At 33.8% G+C, this 19161-nt stretch overlaps 1 pseudogene; it reads left to right on the forward strand.

Moving 5' to 3' along the window:
* The first annotated feature begins 4297 nt into the window (after positions 1 to 4297).
* On the forward strand, positions 4298 to 17190 carry LOC107863972 (annotated as a pseudogene).
* Positions 17191 to 19161: the final 1971 nt, after the last annotated feature.

The following is a 19161-nucleotide window of genomic DNA, read 5'->3' on the forward strand; positions in this document are numbered from 1 at the left end:
CGTACAGAATATAGGATTGACTTCAAAAAAATATTCATCTAGAATAATCCAAGAAGTTTTAAAATCCAAATCTTTGATATGTTATATATGCATGTTTTCGACATCTATAAAATCAAGCGGATCATGATTTCAATGCTCGCACATTGAGATATAAATTTTTTTGTGTCATCGCGCAAATCTAAAACTTTTGGTGCATCAAAACTCAATGTTGATTTTGGGATGAAACCTAAAAAAATATTGAAGATATTAAATTATGAATTCCAGACATGATATAGATCTTTGTGTCTAGTTTCACAAGAATCAAGCGGCTTGAGATTTTGTCATTCCTGTTTAAAGATATAAAAGTTTTAGTAAAGACGCACAGATCTAAAATTTTCAGCATGATAAAATTCAGTGTTAACTTTAAAAAATTATCGAGAATTATATTGAATGAACTTAAATCTGAATTTTGGAATGTTGTATATCTCGAAGTTTAGTTTCTGAAATACCAAACTATTTATAATTTCGATATTCCTACAATGAGATATGAATTTTCTACCACTAATATGTTGTGCTAAAAAATGATGAAAATAAGAGAAAAGTAGGAGGAAAAGAAATTACCTCAATATTATTGATGGCTTGGAAACTCCAAAATTGATATTGAAAAGTGGAGAACCTACATTCTTTTATAGAGTTGTAGAATAGATGTTTCCTTCTCCAATTTCTCCCATGCAAATTCAAATTGGAGGCTATTTCCTTCTCCAATATAAATTCATATTGGAAGAGTTTTCATCTCTAATATAAATTCAAATTGAAGGTTGTTTCCTTCTCCCATGCAAATTCAAATTGGAGGTTATTTCATTCTCCAATATAAATTCAAATTGAAAGAGTTTCCATCTCCAATATAAATTCAAATTGGAGATTGTTTCCTTCTCCCATATAAATTCAAATTGGAGGTTGTTTTCATCTTCAATACAAAATTCAAATTGGAGGTTATTTCCATCTTCAATACAAATTCAAATTAAAAGAATTTTCATCTCCAATACAAATTCAAATTAGAGGTTGTTTTCTTCTCCCATACAAATTCAAATTGGAGATTATTTCCTTTTCAATATAAATTTAATTTGGAAGAGCTTTATTCTTGGTTAAGTAAGACGGTAAAAAGTTTTTCAAAATCTATTTGGATTGGATATCATGCCTCACCAATGGGTCTTACGTGTGGAGATTCATGAAAAAAATGAAAGAATTTTTTAGAGGCAATATCAATATGATTCAGCTTTAAATTTTCCCAACTAATGAATGGGGTGTTCATATATATGAAAATCTTTGAATCGAGAAGGAAACATGTTTAAATAATCATACTTCAAGTCTAGTCTCTAAATTATACACTCGACCAACCTTGAAGTAGGGGGCATTTTGTGGGAAATAAAATTTTATTAAATTAAAATCCGTACAAAATTCGGATTATATTAAATTCAAAATATAGTAGTCCCTAATAAATAATGGGGATAAATATAATTGGATTAACTATTTAAGTCCAAACATGTATAGATTTAATTAGAGTCCTATTTTTATTGGGCTAACCCATTGATTTGGGCTACAAATGATGAGCCCACTTTGCTAAGCCCAAGATATTATCATATTCTAGAGACCCAAAGGAGTGACATGTGTCAGATGACGTGGCATGTCAAGTCAAATGAAGAAGTCAATAGGACCATGCAACATGACAAAATGATGCAGCATGCCTGGTAAAATCAAAAGCCCATAAAAGGCGTCACACCACTTGAATTTGATTGGACAAAGGAAGTCCCTCTTCAACATGATTCTTCCGTTTCTACAACTATAAATAGGGGTCTCATAATTCAAAAAAAGGAACGAAGAACTCTAACAAGAAACAAGAGAAAACTCGTGGATCAAAGGTTGCAATTTCTCTACAAAGCTCAAGCATTCAAATCCAGTTCATCAAGATACAAGATCAAGACTGCAAGGTTCAAGAACAAAATCAAAAGCCCTGGAATTCAAGAACAAGTCAAGATCAAATCCATCAAATGCTTAAATCAAGTTCAAGCTTGAAGCCCTTGAATTTATATTTGAAAAGGTGAATCGGAGGATTCATAGAGATTGTAACACTCATTTTCTAGAATTAATAAAATGATTATTGCAATATTTTTCTTGTCTCAATTATTATTTTTCAGTCTCAAAATATTGTCCAACAACAACAATCAAAAAAATTTAACCACAAGAAGTTAAATATAGAAAGAAATAATTTACCATTTCATTATGAAAGTTTTAATTCGTAAATTTATAGTATAACTTGTGCATTCACTATTCCCGCTAACTCATTCATGTGTGTCTTCAGCGAGTCACTATTGGATTTGATTAATCTTTCAATTCCATCGTCTACTCGATAATTCAGTAATGACTTTTTCTTTAAATATAAAAAGACTTGAATATTGTAAAATTGGTCTACACCTTCACATCTGAATTGCTTTTCTCTCTCACTCAATTCTATGAAAAAGTAGAATTTAGCCAAACAAAAAAACAAATATACTTTCCTTTTGGTGATTAACAACAAATAATTTGCAGTTGTCAAAATTGTTCTCTTAAAATTTTTTAATTTCCTCCAGTTATTCTCTATAATTGTGCTTGTAGCCTCTTCTTTTTTACCATAAATAAAAAAGAGATCGCCCAGTGTACTAAAGCTTCCGCTGTGTCTAGAGTTCGGAGAAGAGCCCCACCACAAGAGTGTATTGTACGCAACCTTACCTTGAATTTCTACCAGAGACTATTTTCATAGCTTGAACCCACGATCTCCTGGTCACATGACAGTAACCTTACCAATTACTCTAAGGTCCCCTTCCTTTTTGACCATAAATGTGAGCATATATTTTGTACGCATTGTAATCACGTGTATGTGTGCATGAAAATTACCTACCACATAGGTGTAATGATTGTTCTTTTAAAAATTATCGATGCACTCAAATCATTACTGACCATGTCTTTCTTCGTTGATTACTTTATCTACGGAATCGTCAGAAACAACCGGTTCTACTGAAATAACTACTCAACTTTGGATCTATAGCTTGAAGATATTCATAAAGACATGGGCTATGTATTTATGCTTATATCCTCTTCTTTTTGTCTATGAATGAGAGAATATATTTTGTCTGGTGTGTGCGTGTGATAATTCTCTTAATATTTAAAATAAATATCTAATTCTTTTCATATATTTTAGGAGTACTTAATTTTATATTTTTCTCTTACCATATATCATAGGAGGTCTTAATTTTACTTAATTTAGAAGTCCTTTCTAATGATTCTCTGCCGGACTTTGCTGAGAAACAACATATTTACAAAGTGGGCATCATGCATATAGGTTCAAGTAATTGAACCTCTAATTTTGTATTGATCCTAAAGTGAATCAACTTATAGGATTTTTGTTACCATTTATTTTATTTTAAGATTCATTTTTTATTTACATAAGGAAAAAGAAAATTACTAACATTAATTTATCATATATTTGAACACATTTTAATTTTTAAATAAATAGTCAATTAATTAGTCAAGAAAAAAATTGAACAGGCGATTTTGTCTAAAGCGGAGACTTTTAATTAAGGGAAAAAATTTCAATCGATATTTCTAACAACCTTCACATCTTTAATATATTAGAGATAAATATTAGAGATTGATATTAGAAATAGAGATTAGAGATAGAGATAGAGATAAAGATAGAGATTAGAGAGAGATAAACATAGAGATAAAGATAGAGATATACACTAATGGAAATTACCCCTATGGCAACGAATTTTTTGGCGACGGTTAAACAAGCGTTGCAATAGGTGGTCTATTGCAACGGTTGCAAGCGTTGCCGAAAATAATTATTCTGTTAGCTACAACTTAACACTATAATCGCTGCCTTAGACATTAAGTGTTGCAATAGATAAATAAAAGAAACTATTGCAACACTTATAAGGAAAATTTTATCAAGTCCGCCAATAAGAAAATATTTTAATACTAAAATATTTCAACATTTAAACCTACTCTGATCCAATATGCTCATTCACTTAAACATTTCAACACTTAAACGACGGCTGTAAAAGTGCGATTTCAACATTTGAATTTCTTGGAAGCTGCCAGTGCCGGTACTGAGCTGCCGGTATTTTCTTGGAAAAAGAAGAAAATTAGGGCTAATTTTGTTTGAGGTATGTATGTTCTGTTGATTTTTGCAATTAGTGAAAATTAACGTCTTTTGGACCCCCGTTTTTCCTGCTCCGTTTGTGGGGTTTTCACTAATTGTATGTATCATTGTTCTTTTGAGATTACTTGCTTGTGGGTTTTCTATATTTTAGCTACATTTGTTGTTAATTTCTCTAATTTTGATTGTGGGTGTTATGTTTTTCCTTGAATTTGGCGTGCGTTTAGTTTTTTGGGTTTCTAAATTATGGGTTTCTGATTCTTCTAAAGCTGTTAGTGTTGTGTCTAAGGATTTACAGGAGGTTTTGCAGTCTAATTTTGATGAACTTCCTAGGAGTTTGAAGCATTTATCTAAAATTACAAGATCTGAGGAATTTACCAATTCTGTGGTTAGAGTCTCGCAGGCTCTAATAGATGGGATATTAAGGGGTTATGGGATTGAAAATAAGAGTGAGATTGAGGAGGTGGGTGGTTTAAATTTTGTTGATAAGGTTATGGATAGAATGATGGGTACTGTTGGGACTAGATTTGACCAGCAGAAGTTTCGTTTTTTCTACATCCACGTCAAGAAACCTATAGAGACTCAAATAGTAGTTCAAGGTCATTGACTCTTTACCTCAAAGCTATAAGTTTTATATTTTTCTTCTCCTTTTGTTTCATATTCAGACTGGTATAAAAAAGTCTTAATTTTGGTCCGCGGAAGGGTCAGACCACAGGATCTATTTGTGCTCAGCCTTACCTTGCCCGAAGCTATTTCCACGGCTTGAACCCATCACCTCCTGGTTTGAATAAGGACCTCAACCATTTCACTTCCAACTTTCGACAAGTTAGGACATAAAATGTAACATCTCTGGTAACATATAGTGATGGACAATATTTTCCTTTTGTTCTATTAAAGAGTAGATATTGACCCACAAAAGTAGCAAATATAATGAGTTAAAGAAAACATAAACTTTGGCTTCAAGGGTTCAACTTACATCCAGGAATCTGTTCCTTTCCCTCTCTACCTTCCTAGAATGCCTCTCGTTTTTCTTTTTCACTTCAAAACTTTTGTTGCTGTGAAATAGAGTTTTCAAGAAAGAGAAAAAAAATATACAAACATTTAAAGAAATGTGAACAAGTTTCTTTATGAGATGGAAAGTAATCAAATATATCCAAGATATTGAATTTGGCAATCTTTTACGGACAACAAGAACCAATTAAAGGCAAAAGTATATATAGAATGTAATGATTTTACCATACATAGTTGTTTAAGCTTATCATCATACCTATGTTTCCCCTTTTTTTAGTTGCTTGTTCTTCAGTAATCTGTGCATTGTATTCTAAAATCTCTGGCTTGGAAGTCTTTTGTCGCATCAAACTTGCAGGTACATGAATATCTGAAAAAATTCTAGCATGGATTTCATCAGACGATTTAGTTCAAGTTTTACCTATATAATTCGACCAACATGACTTAAACGATGGAATACATTTAGGATTGCCATCAAAATTGACAAATGAAAATTTTTCCTTCAATTGGACAAACCTTGAATCCACTTTTTTGGATATCATTTACTAAACAGAAAATTATTGTGCCAAGTGATGATATATTGGCAGACAGCCAATTAGGAGGGAGAGGCACGACCTGTGTTATGCCAAACTACCGTGCAGACTGGTTTGGAGCGTAATACTTCACACCATCTTTAGATGTAATTGATTTGTCCATAAAAAGGCCATAATAGAGGTCTCGCTACAAAATACCTGTTGTTTTTTCTAACAATAAAAAAACATAATGATGAAGCCTCTTCATAATTTTAATTCATTCAAAAAGCTGTAAAATATATTCTTAGCCAAAGGCAAAAAGAATGAAACAAGATCAAGAGATACTGCTTCTGCAAGGAAGGAGAAGAAAGGTAAATCACCAATACATCACCAAAATAGGACAACAAATACATCAAAAACAACCTACCCTGTTAGAAAACAAACAGATTTAACATTAACAACAAGTTCATTAAACAAGAATGTTCCCAGAGGTTCTTGATCCTAGTGTGTCGTCAACATTGATAGTTCCAAGCAATAGAGGTGCGTGCTTGATGTGATTGGCAGGGTGACATTTAAAACAGCTAGATCTATCGTGGAGTTTTTCACTTTGAAGCTATCAGAGAACATGAAAAGAAGTGTTGACATTGTTCATGAAGAAGTTGTGGAGAGAGGGCTTGATGTCATTACTCAAATCAATGCCAAATCTTATGTAATTCTTACAGTTTGCCTTGCATTATTTCTACATATTCTTGGTACTACTAATGCTTAATTGCCTGCCTAAATATTAGTGATCTCCTTAGATCTATTGTCTTAGAAGCTTATATGTTCTGTAGACTGGGAAATATGTACATGAATTTATCAAACTATTATTGAACGGGCAGTTTCTCTACAAAAAAAAAAATTTGCACTTCAATTGCTTCATTTTGTGGATTTTTAGGTTAGTTTATTCTTCTATTTGACCTAATTTTTGGGGATTTTGGGTTTTACTTTATGTCTTTTGAATTATGTGAAGTGTTCTATTCAGTGAAGTGTTCTTAGTATGGATTACTTATCTCTGTTAAACTTGTTAAAATTTTTGTGCAATTTTCTTGGTTACCCGTTTTACGTGGTTGACAATGTTCATATTTTAGCTTAGCATGAATCATAATTTTTGTGAGTTCGTTGTGTTATGTAGGATCTTAATGGATAGTAAAGACAAAAGTTAGATGAATTGTTTAATATGGTCTGATGAGTTCGAGCGTGGAGTGAAATATTTTCTTGAAAAGGTGTTTGAATGAGCTGCTCAAGGAAATGAGATATTATGTCCTTGTAGAGATTGCAAAAATCAATATTGGTGTTATAGAGATGTGGTGGAGGATCACTTGTTTTCTAGAGGGTTTCTTTCTAGTTACACCAAATGAACTTTCCATGGAGAAAGCGCTTCCTCGAGAAACACACATCATCCAATCAATGATGATGAAGGTTCTAATATGCGTGATGATATTGATAGACTACTTCATGATATGTTTAGAAATGTAGATACTGAATTGAGTCATGGAGAAGGAGTTGGAGAGCGATTACCTGAAGATGCAACTAAATTTTTTAAATTATTGGAGAAAGGAAAACAACATTTATATTTGGGGTGTGAGAATTTTAGTAAGCAGAGTTTCACCATTCGGTTGTTCTTATTTAAATCATTTCATGAGTTGAGTAATGCAGCATTTTTAGATCTCTTAGTATTGATAAAAGAGGCTTTTCCCTTTGCTCAGATACCAGAGTCTTTCAATAAGGCCAAAAATGTGATAAGAGATTTAGGTCTTGATTATGAAAAATTACATGCATGCCCTAATGATTGCAGTTATTCTGGAAGGACAATGAGAAAGCTGAGATTTGTTCTGTATGTGGGACTTCTAGATGGAAGAGTGTTGGTGGTACCTCAACCAATGCAAGCTCTAAAATTCCTGCAAAGGTTTTATGATAGTTTTCCTTAAAGCCTAGGCTTCAGAGGATGTTCATGTGTCCTGAAACAGCTGTTGCAAGGAAATGGCATGCTAATGAATGACCGAATGATAGAAATCTAAGGCATCCCACTGATGGCGAAGCATGGAAGGATTTTGATCATTTGTATCCAGACTTCTCTAGAGATCCTCGTAATATTAGGTTGGGTCTCTCGAGTGATGGTTTCAATCCATTTCGAACCATGAGTATTTCTCATAGCACGTGACCTGTTATGCTGATGAACTATAATTTATCACCATGGATTTGCATGAAGCCGGAGTATCTTATGTTGTCAATGATCATTTCAGGCCCATTTTCTCCTGGAAATAATATTGATGTGTATTTTCAACCACTGCTTGATTAATTAAATGAACTATGGAAATCTGGAATAGATACATATGATGCTGAAACCAAACAAACATGCAAAATGTGTGCAACCTTAATATGAGAGTTAGTGATTTTCCAACATTAGCAATGCTTTCAGGATGGAGCACTAAGGGAAAATTCGCATGCCCTACTTGCAATCATAGCATATGCTTTCAATATCTTAAACATAGTCGAAAGATGTGTTATTTGGGTCATCAGAGATTTTTGCCACTTGATCATCCACTGCGAAAAGATAAAAAAGTCATTTAATGGTAAGGAGGAACATAGACCCGCACCCATCCTTTGTCGGGTATAGAAGTGCTTGAAGAGTTGCGTGAATTCAACAATGTTTTTAGAAAGGGCAAAAAGAAAAGGTCTCAAGATAATAAGGGTCCCTGGAATCAAAGATCTATTTTTTTTTAATTGCCATATTGGCCGGATAACAAATTGAGGAACAATCTTGATCCAATGCACATAAAAAAGAATATATGTGATAGTTTGCTTGGGAATTTATTGGAGATAGATGGAAAGTCAAAGGATCATGTAAATTCTAGATATGACTTACAAGAAATGGGAATACGGGAGGAGCTACAACCGGTAGAAGATAGTAACAGAAATATAAGTTTGGCTCAATCTTCATTCTCCATGGAACCGAAACAGAAAAAATTATTTTGCAGCATCTTGAAAAATGTCAAATTACCTAAAGGGTGTGCTTTAAATATATCAGATCGCGTGCATATGAAGGAGATGAAGATATCAGGGTACAAAAGTCATGATGCTCATTTTATAATACATCACTTGCTACAGGTTGCTGTTAGAAAAGTGCTACCTAAGAATGTTGCATTGACATTAATTAGGTTGTGCAATATTTTTAGATCCATATGTAGTAAGGTAATTAGGCCAAGAGATCTTGAAAAACTGGAGTTTGAAATTGGTGAAATTACATTTAACCTTGAAATGATTTTCCATCCAGCATTTTTTGATATAATATTACATTTGCCTGTTCATTTAGTAAATGAAATTAAGCTTGGGGGTCCTATTCATCTTCGTTGGATGTATTCCATTGAGATGCCCTATGTAACCTTAAGGGGCTCGTTCGTAATAGATCATATCCAAAAGCATCAATAGCAGAAGGTTGTTTGGTTGAAGAGTGCTTGATTTTTTGTTCAAGATACCTACATGATGGTGGGAAGACGTGATTTAGTAGGTACCAAACTGAAGAGGAGGAATCCATTCTGAATTTGTCCCCTATATTCCCTAAGAATGGTCATCTAATTGGATGTGAGAAGAAAAAAGATTGCACCTTTTTTATGGATGCAAAGTTACGTTATGAAGCACATCGATATGTCCTTTTTAACACAGAAGATGAAGAAGTGGAAAAGTTCATCGAGTAAGATATTTACATATTAAACTTCATTTATTTGTGTATGATAAGACACATAAACATCTATTTATAACGACTTAGTAATTAATTTTTCAATATTCTTGATTGCAGGGAACATAAGAATTCATTGAGTAATCATACTATATCCAATGTCTGGTTAAGAGCAAGGAATCATAGTCGTGAATTCAGCAGTTGGTTTGAAGAGAGAGTTAAAAATATTGAAGTATCCCTTCATTTAAAATGGCTATCTAGCGCATATTTCATCAATGGATATCGATTTCATACAAAAAATAGAGATGCCCCACGCAAGACTCAGAATAGTGGAGTGACTTTATCAACAACAACTAATAGTTTTGCTAGTGCAAGAGACCAAAATCCCATAGATGGAGGGGTGGTTTATTATGGAGTCATTCAAGATATCATTGAGATTGATTACTATGGTAGTTTTAGTGTTGTATTATTTAGATGTGATTGGCATCAGAATGAAGTAGATGAGTATGGGTTAACTCGGGTATACTTCAACAAGTTGTGCAGTCAAGATGATCCTTTTGTGTTGGCATCATAAGTTTATCAAGTTTTTTATGTTACGGATCCAATTGATAAAGATTTTTATTATGCAAGAAATAAAGTCCCTAATGATTTGTATGATCTAGAGGAAGAGAATTGCCCTAATATAGGAGAAACATTTTGGAGGGAGCCTAATGATGACCTTGGTACCTCAACTAGATTAGATGAGAGTGACTTTAGATGGTCAAGAGAAGATGGATCTGTTGTTGTTGTTGTTGATATTTCATCCACTGAAAAACATTCAGAAGATATAGTTGTGGAAACATCGAAAGACGAGGATACTGATTGGGATTGGATGGAGGCAGATGATTAGACAAGAAGTTATTTTAAATATATGCTCATCATTAGTTTTTTTTTTGTGTGTGTTAAATTTTCTTTTCATACATGTTTTATATCCATGCTTGGAGGTAAAGAAGCGCAGGAGGTAAAGAAAAGGGATAAGTTCAAGTACCTCGGGTCCGTGATCCAGAGTAACGGTGAGATTGACGAGGATGTCTCGCACCGTATCGGGGCGGGATGGATGAAGTGGAAACTTGCATCGGGGGTGCTGTGTGATAAGAAGGTGCCGCCCAAGCTTAAAGGTAAATTCTATAGGGTGGTAGTCCGTCCGGCCTTGCTGTATGGAGCGGAGTGTTGGCCAGTTAAGAACTCCCACACCCAAAGAATGAAGGTGGCAGAAATGCGGATGTTGCGCTGGATGTGTGGACTGACCCGAAGGGATAGAGCTCGGAATGAGACTATCCGGGAGAAGGTTGGGGTGACTTCAGTGGAGTGTAAGATGCGGGAAGCACGATTGAGATGGTTCGGACACGTGAAGAGGAGGGGCATGGATGCCCCGGTCCGTAGGTGTGAGAGGCTAGCGTTGGATGGTTTTAGACGGGGTAGGGGTAGACCGAAGAAGTACTGGGGTGAGGTGATTAGGCGGGACATGGAACAGTTACAGCTTACCGAGGACATGACCCTAGATAGGAAGGTCTGGAAGACGCGAATTACGGCAGAGGATTAGGGCCTGTTCGGGTCGCTAATGTAGGGAGGTAATTGGTGGGGGTGTATTCCTGGTATGATTCCGTATTCAATGTTCTGTTCAGTGTTCCGTGTTCTATGTTTGTTACGAATCTGTGTGCTTTCCTCTGCTTTATATTCCTGCATTCCTGCTTTACTCTGTTTTATATTCCTTATGGCTGCAGTATCTATGTTATGTCATCTGCTTCTGTGCTGTACTATGTGTTTGTTTGATATCTCGTAACTTGAGCCGGGGGTCTTTCGGAAACAGCCTTTCTACTTCATCAGAGGTAGAGGTATGGACTGCGTACATCTTACCCCCCCCCAGACCCCACAAAGTGGGAATACACTGGGTTTGTTGTTGTTGTTGTTTATATCCATGCTTGTTTAGAAAGTTGATCACTTTAATTTTCAATATAGAGAGAACATTACGTCTCAGTATTTGCTCTTTCATTTCTTTCACAGGATTCAATTTACTGTGTAACAGTATGAGTTTCTTCTAATCTGGCAGTCGTTCTTTCAAGATATCCATTTCAGGTATGTTAGGGGTATGATAAGTTTGTTTTATCTTTATCGAGAACAAACACTGAGCTTTGGTTTTTATTGTGTTACAGTTGTATAGTTTTAAGCAGTGGTGGTGATCTTTGGTTATTTTTGTTGAAGGAAGCTACATCAACTACCAACATCAGGTAAGAAGCATTAATTGGAGTATATCTATGGAGCTGTTATAAACAATGGGACAAACTATAAAGAATGTTGAATTTGTGAAAAAATTGAGTTGACTTAAAATGAAACCATTCATAGTAGCTTCACATTTTATTTGGTGCCTGCCAGCTGCTGACCTCTATGTGCAAATTGCTCATTTAGAGATGGTATTCTTTGTATGTGATTGATTTCCTCATTGAGAAGCTAGAATGAACAAGAAAGTGTAAGAAGTTACACATAGTTTTTTTATGTCTTTGAATTATTTGCTAGATATCTATCCAATATACATTGAATTTTGTTGTAACTAGTAAGCTTTCAAGTACAGCTCAAGCGATTATTTGATTGTTGACTCAACGTAAAAAAACACTTGTAGGGTACTACTCTTTAGACAAATTCTGCCTGGATTGGAGCCTCAACTTACCTCACTGAGAGAAATAGCTCAATTTCATACGAAAACAATACCACAGGTAAACGCTTCTTGAAATTTTAGTGGAATGCTCTTTCCATGTGTTACAAAATATTTCTATACGGCTCTTCTCATACCAACAGCTGCCACTATATATCATTGCTGGTTCAGTATTCTGATTCTCATTTGGTAAGTTTCTTCTCCAAGAAAATATATTTTGATGCCAACCATGATAGGTGATAGCCATTTCGCTCTATTTCACTGAATGGTGGATTCAATTTTCATAAATCCTTTGTAATTATTCTTCACTGGAAGCTCTAGTGACTGATGAATTTCTCCTTGTACATATGATAAATGAGGAAATTAACAAATATGCAAATAAAAACATTGAAGAACCTGCAAGTTGCAGCAATGGAATGCCATTTTAAATTAATCGGACGGAATACCAACTTCTATAAGTTAAAGAACTATTCAAGTATGGCTGAATATTTGTTTGAAGCGCCTTAGAGTACCCCATAGTTCTTAAATAATTCAATCAATTTAGTGCCAAGTTTTGTATCCTACTTAGGTTTTTGTGCAAGCTTATGTCCATTAGGCATCACTGCATTTTGTTGCTTTTAGAAAGAAACAATTTTCTATGTCCACATCACTGCATGTCTTCCCTTATGGTGCTTTCTTTGTGGTGTTTACTAAGGTGAAAATCTATGTGCTAAAAATTAGCCATATAGAAATATTAGCCAACTGTAGATAAAGCCATAGAATGAAGTGCATAAAACCTTTCACAACAATACTGAAGTATGGATAGGCATCATCCTCAGGAAACAAACATAACAACAAGTTCTATTATAAATTACTGCCACAGGATCAAGTCCGGTAATCCACCAGCTGACTATAGATCATTGTATACAAGAAATTACTGCTTCCGGGTCATTTTGTATATAGAAGTATGGATAGGCATCATCCTCAGGAAACAAAGAAAACATCAAGTTCTATTATAAATTACTGCTGTAGGATTAAGTCCGGTAATGCACCAGCTGACTGTAGATCATTGTATATAAGAAATTACTGATGCAGGATCATTGTATATAGAAGTATGGATAGGCATCATCCTCAGGAAACAAACACAACAACAAGTTCTATTATAAATTACTGCTGCAGGATCAGGTGTATTTATAGCTGACTGGCTAGAAAATGAGTTTATGTCTTAGATGCAATAGATGACACTACAGTGCCTTTTCCTGTCTTCTGTAGCAAGTTTACTCTGTCATTACAGTCATCTGCTTGGTGCTTGTGTGTTCTTGATAAGATTTTATGGTTTAACCAGCTTGACATTATATTTTTGCTCTTGATCTTACAGAGACTTAAAGAATCATGAATCAACAAGGGTATTCGAGAAATCATCAGAAAGCTAAAAACTTTCTTTCAGTTGGATCACTAGCAGCTCTACGAAATAAACAAATACTAGAACACAAAAAGAAGAAGAAGAAGAAGAAGAAGAAGAAGAAGAAGAACACAAACTACATAAATGCAAAGGAAAAGAATCAAAGCAGAATGAGAAGTCAAACAAAATTCCACCTATATCTCAAGTAGCAGAACAAGTGAAACAGGTGCCAGCTATATCTCAAGTATCAGAACAAGTGCAACAGGTGTCTCTGTATTTCACCTCTCTTGCAGCACCAGTAGAGGAACAAGTGCGACAAGAATTATCAGTCTCCACCATTCGTGCATCACAACCCACAGTTGAACGAGTGAAGCAAGATTAGTCACAACTTTTTAATTTAGAAGAAAATAAACAATCTGGAGAAGGAAAGAATATATATATTTTAGTTCATACTATTTTAAAAAAATTTCTGCATTTCAGTAAGTTTGTTGTTGATATTATTGTAGGCCCTTCAAATAATAAAAGAAAAAGAGGAGCTACATAATTGCAAGCAGTACATGGACGGACAGGCCGTCAACTGATAATGCTAAATGAGCTGAACCAGCCTATTGGTCCAACTAAATCAGTGGTCACTGAATTTTTCAGTTTTCTTGGCACATTGGCAAGGAATGGGACATTTTGTCCTGTTAATCTTAGTTAGACAAAGTTGAAGACACACGATGATATGTGGAGCTATATTCAGGTTCTAAGTTCTCAATATTTTGATTTCTACGTGAATGTTTTTCACTGTTTTTACACTAACCCAATTCAATCAAATTATAGGAGAAATATGACATTCCCAACAATGGAAAAGATTGGGCTATGAGATCAATTGATGTTGCGTTTAGAGGGTATAAGTTCAGACTCAAGAAAAATCATTTTTATGCCTACACCAATGATGAAATTCGAAGGGCAAAAAGGCCTACCTCTGTTCCAGAACCTGTATTTAAGGATCTCCTTAAGTATTGAAATTCCAAAGAAGCTGAGGTATGATATCAATATGGACAACTATTATATTATTGTTAACATGCAATCAACATTGAATTCATCACGCCTGATCTTTCTTTTTACATTGTGCTTCCTTTCGATATAAGACATTAAATTCTGTGTGTTTAAACCTGCACTGCCTCGATTTTTTTATTAAAAACTTATTCATAAATATTGACTTGCAGGATACTTCCAAGACTAACAAAGAAAACAGGAAAAAGTTTAAGTATCCGCATACTATAGGCAAAACAAGTTTTGCTTTAATCCGCGAGGTTTGTTGTTTTTTCATATTGTTACTATGAACTTGTTGAGTTTACTTGAAAATATTTTAATGATGACTTGTATGTAACTAGGAAAAAAAGATGGAAAATTCTGGTGCTTTGTCGAATAAGGATTTCTTTGTGGCTACTAGAAGAAGGAAACCTGATCGATTATATAAGGACACATCTGAAAAGATTACAAGCAAAATAGTATGAAATTTTCTATTTCAAAATTGATCAAAATCATTGTTTTCCTAAATATTGAATCAACTAAATTTACTTGCTCTTGAATATGATATGTAGGTTGAAATGGAGAGAGTAGAGACTCAACAAAGTAAAGATGATCCTCAATCAACTGATGCATTCACAACAGTTATGGGGCCTGCTCATCCTGGTCGAGTAAGACTACTCGAACGCGGTGTTACCAAGACTCTTTTTGAAACAGAAAGCAACTGATTCTGGATCCTCTTCAAAAGCTGATGAACTGGTGGATAAAAGATTGGATGAGCTAGAAAAGAGGATGCAACAAAGAATGAATGATAAAAGATATGTCATTGAGCGAGAAGTTACAATGAACATCATTGCACAACTTTAGTGTCTAAATCCAGGATTAACACTTGATCCTAATATACTAGGATTCAATGTGCATTCATCAAGAAAAGCATTTGCTAATCAACCAATAAACCGTTCATCTGTTGGTAGTAACAATCAAGGTCAGTTTCCATTTCTTTATCTTTTGGTAGTAACAATCAAGATTGTTTTTGATACTGGGTATGTTTTGATGTTGTTGAGTATACAGGTATGTTTTGATGCTATTTTTTTTATTATACTGGGTATGTTTTGATGTTGTTGAGTGTTTAGAATTGTAGCTGTATTTGTTTCTGGTGAATTATATAGATGGTGGCTTAGAGGAAGATTGTTTCTTTCTTATGGTGAAGGTGTGGGTTATGGTGAAGGTGTGGGATTTTTTGTGTTTGGTGGATTATGGGTAGTGGATTAGAAGGAAGAGTGTTTCTGTCTTATGGTTTCCAGCTAGGATTTTTGTGTTGGTACTATTTAGTATTCCTATGTTGGTATTTCTAATATTTTCACCCTTTATGCGGTATGTATTCAGCTATTATATCCGTTGCTTCTTGTAAATGGTTTAGTTGTGGATATTAGTAAGATGTTCTCTTATGGATTTGCCGGTTTTCCACGCCTAAATATACACGTGCATATGAGTAGTTATGTTGGAATTACCTTGAATTAGATGGATTCCTGATTCTGATAGCTGTTTTGAACCATTGTAAAGGAAAACGAGTCTGAAATGGAAAAGAAAAGAAAATCTGATGTGCTCTAATAAATGTGCAAGCAGAAAAACTGTGTGCATACACATGAGACATGTTAAATGCCATTTGGAAATCATTCAGCATAACTTTATGGGACAGTTTTATCAAACTTTATGATGTTGTTGGTAAGAGTTGATATAGCATGATCGCAATTATAAGCGTCCTATTTAGTTAGGTGATAATAATACATACCCAAGTAATTTGTCAGAGTCTTGAATAACTCTAAAGGGAGCAGCATCCCCAATAACTAGATTTTTCAGCCATGTCACTGATCCAAAAAGAAATCCTTTTAGTACCCACAGATAATTAAGAATAACATTTAGTTACATACCCCTTCAAAAGCTCCAAGTAAAAATCAGAATTAAAGACTATATACAATATAAAGCAGTACTTACAGCTCCAAGTGTTGGTGGTGTTAGCTCTTCCAAGAAAGTGTGCAACACCCCTACTATTTTGCTCCATGATGATCCTTTTAGTACTGTCTCTATTTCTGCTACTACACATGCTTTCTGATAGTTATATTCATTGATCGATCAGAATTCAGATATGTCTGTTTTATATATATATATATCTTACTGTTACATTTTCAGTGGATTTTGTTACATTACTTGGTAGTTGACCTTGAGAATTGTTGTCAAGAAGTTAAGACTTTTCATTTAATTCGGTTCCTTAAATGCTTCTTCCTCTGTTGTTTTTTGTGCTTTAAATTTCAAAAATGATTGTGCTCTGTGAATTGCATATATAACTGAATTTGATTTTGATTGCTATGACTTGTGAAGCTGGTGAATCTGTGCTGATGCATTCCTTGTTTGTTCTCTTTTTATATAGGTGTCCAAAATGAAGAAAGAGATGAAGAAAATGATGAAGACGTTGACCTTACTTGAGAAGTTTTTTGGGTTGTGTGTAAATGCTCTAATATCAATAGTTTTGTGTTGAATTTTTTGAAACTTATCGCGACTTGACTTGCTAGTATGTAAAAAACTTAGCTAATCATTTGGACTTGATTGCATTTTACTTTTTGGTTTAAATTACTAGTTTGTTGCATATTTTGAATTAAGGGATTATTAATGAATGATTTTGTTTTGCGATGTGTATATAGTGTTATTATTTATAATGTATGTAAATAAAAATTTATATTAATACGACTATTTATATAAATTGATTCAATTTAATAACACGTGGAAATATCGTTGTTGCAATAGATCAATATACCATTGCAATAGGTAGTCAAAAAGCGTTGCAACAGAATAACAAAAGTGTCGCAATAGGTGCCATTGCAACAGTTTAATGTCGTCGCAATAGACATTGCAACGGTTTAATGTCGTCGCAATAGACGCTATTGCAACAGTTTAATGTCGTTGCAATAGATGAAATTAGGCGTTACAATAAGCAATGAAATAGTTGTAATAGGTAGTCAAAATGCGTTGCAGTAGAATAACAAAAGCATCGCAATAGGTGCTATTGCAACGGTTAGTAACAATTGCAATAGCATCTATTACGAAGGTTCGTAACCGTTGCAATAGACGAAAATAGGCGTCTCAATAAGTCAAAAGATAACCGTCGCAATAGGTCTATCTATGGCGACGGTTGTCAGAAACCTTCACCATAGCTCCGCCTATGGCGATGGTTAAGACAAGCATTGCAACAACCGTTGCCATAGACCTATTGAGACGCCCACCTATGGGACTGTTGCAGAACCGTTGGGATAGGTCTATGGCAACGATTTTTTGGTCTATTGCCACGGTTTTGCAACCGTCACCATAGGGGTAATTTCTAGTAGTGATACTTGGTTGGGAGTACAACTTTATTCAAGAAATTAATGCATTGAAACTCATCACAATGACAATCTGCATTTGCAAATAAAATGCCAATTCATGAATTCCCATTAGAACAAACTTGGACAATCCAACTGAAGCATTAGTGGTGATGAAGAAGAGTTGCATTTGGGCATTTGAAAACTATCAAGCTGCCCGACACACTGCTGATAACATCTTTGTAGAGGTTACTCCCATTTAAGCGTCTTACTATTATTATCCTTTTAAATTTCTGTCTCAAAAAGAGACTCTTTTTTATATTTATTGTGTATTTATATTCCAACATGGCAAATTTAAGATAATAAAAAGATTACACACGTTTTAATTTAAAACCAAAAGAAAGCTATGTGGCCTTTTTTAGGATAAGGTTATAAATATTGTACTAAAAATTTTGAATTAAAAGATTTGATATATTTAAATATTTAAATTTTATTAGATTTTATCTATAATATATTAAAAATGTGAAGATCTATATCTATAATCCAATTGTTATCAATAATTTATAATTTATATCTATATCTAAAATCTATAATATATTAAAAGTGTGAAGACCTTATAAAAGTTATTTGAACTTTTTGTCTTTTATTAAAAATTTTTACTTTAGATAAAATCGTCTTTTTAGTATTTTTCCAATAATAAAATACAAACATTAAACAAAAAATTAGAAGAAAAATTCAATCCATATTTGGTTTGGATTTGGAAGTTAAGACTTGTGCTTATATATGCTTTTGTTTAGATTTCCTTGTATAACTAAAGTCTACCCAAATTAAATAAAATGATATTTAACACTTCTAAATCAATTCAAATTTTACCTTAGTATAAATTAGAATCTTATTTAAGGAGTAATATTTTGGGTCAAACTTTATAAAAACATACCCCTTTTCTACTTCTATATATTTTTCTCTTAATTTGATGATTTTGATTCAAGTCTTCTTCTTGCATTTATTATTATCATCATCTAATTTTTTTCTCTTTTAGTAGAACAATTACACCTTACCATCAACATCAACTGTAAGATTCTCTTAAACTACTTTCATATAACTGATCCTATGAAACGTACATACGTATATGTCCATTGAAAATAGTGTTTGGTTCGTCACATAGCTAGATTAGAGATAAAAGAGCTGAGTGGATTTTTTTTTTTACAATTCTATCATTGTAAAATTTATTTGAGCAGAAATATGACAGAATCAGGCAAAAATTAATTATATTAAATGACTCATGCATAAAGTCTTTTATATATTAGTAGGA

The sequence above is a fragment of the Capsicum annuum genome, chromosome 3 (genome assembly GCF_002878395.1).
Source record: "Capsicum annuum cultivar UCD-10X-F1 chromosome 3, UCD10Xv1.1, whole genome shotgun sequence".
Classification (NCBI taxonomy): Eukaryota; Viridiplantae; Streptophyta; class Magnoliopsida; order Solanales; family Solanaceae; genus Capsicum; species Capsicum annuum.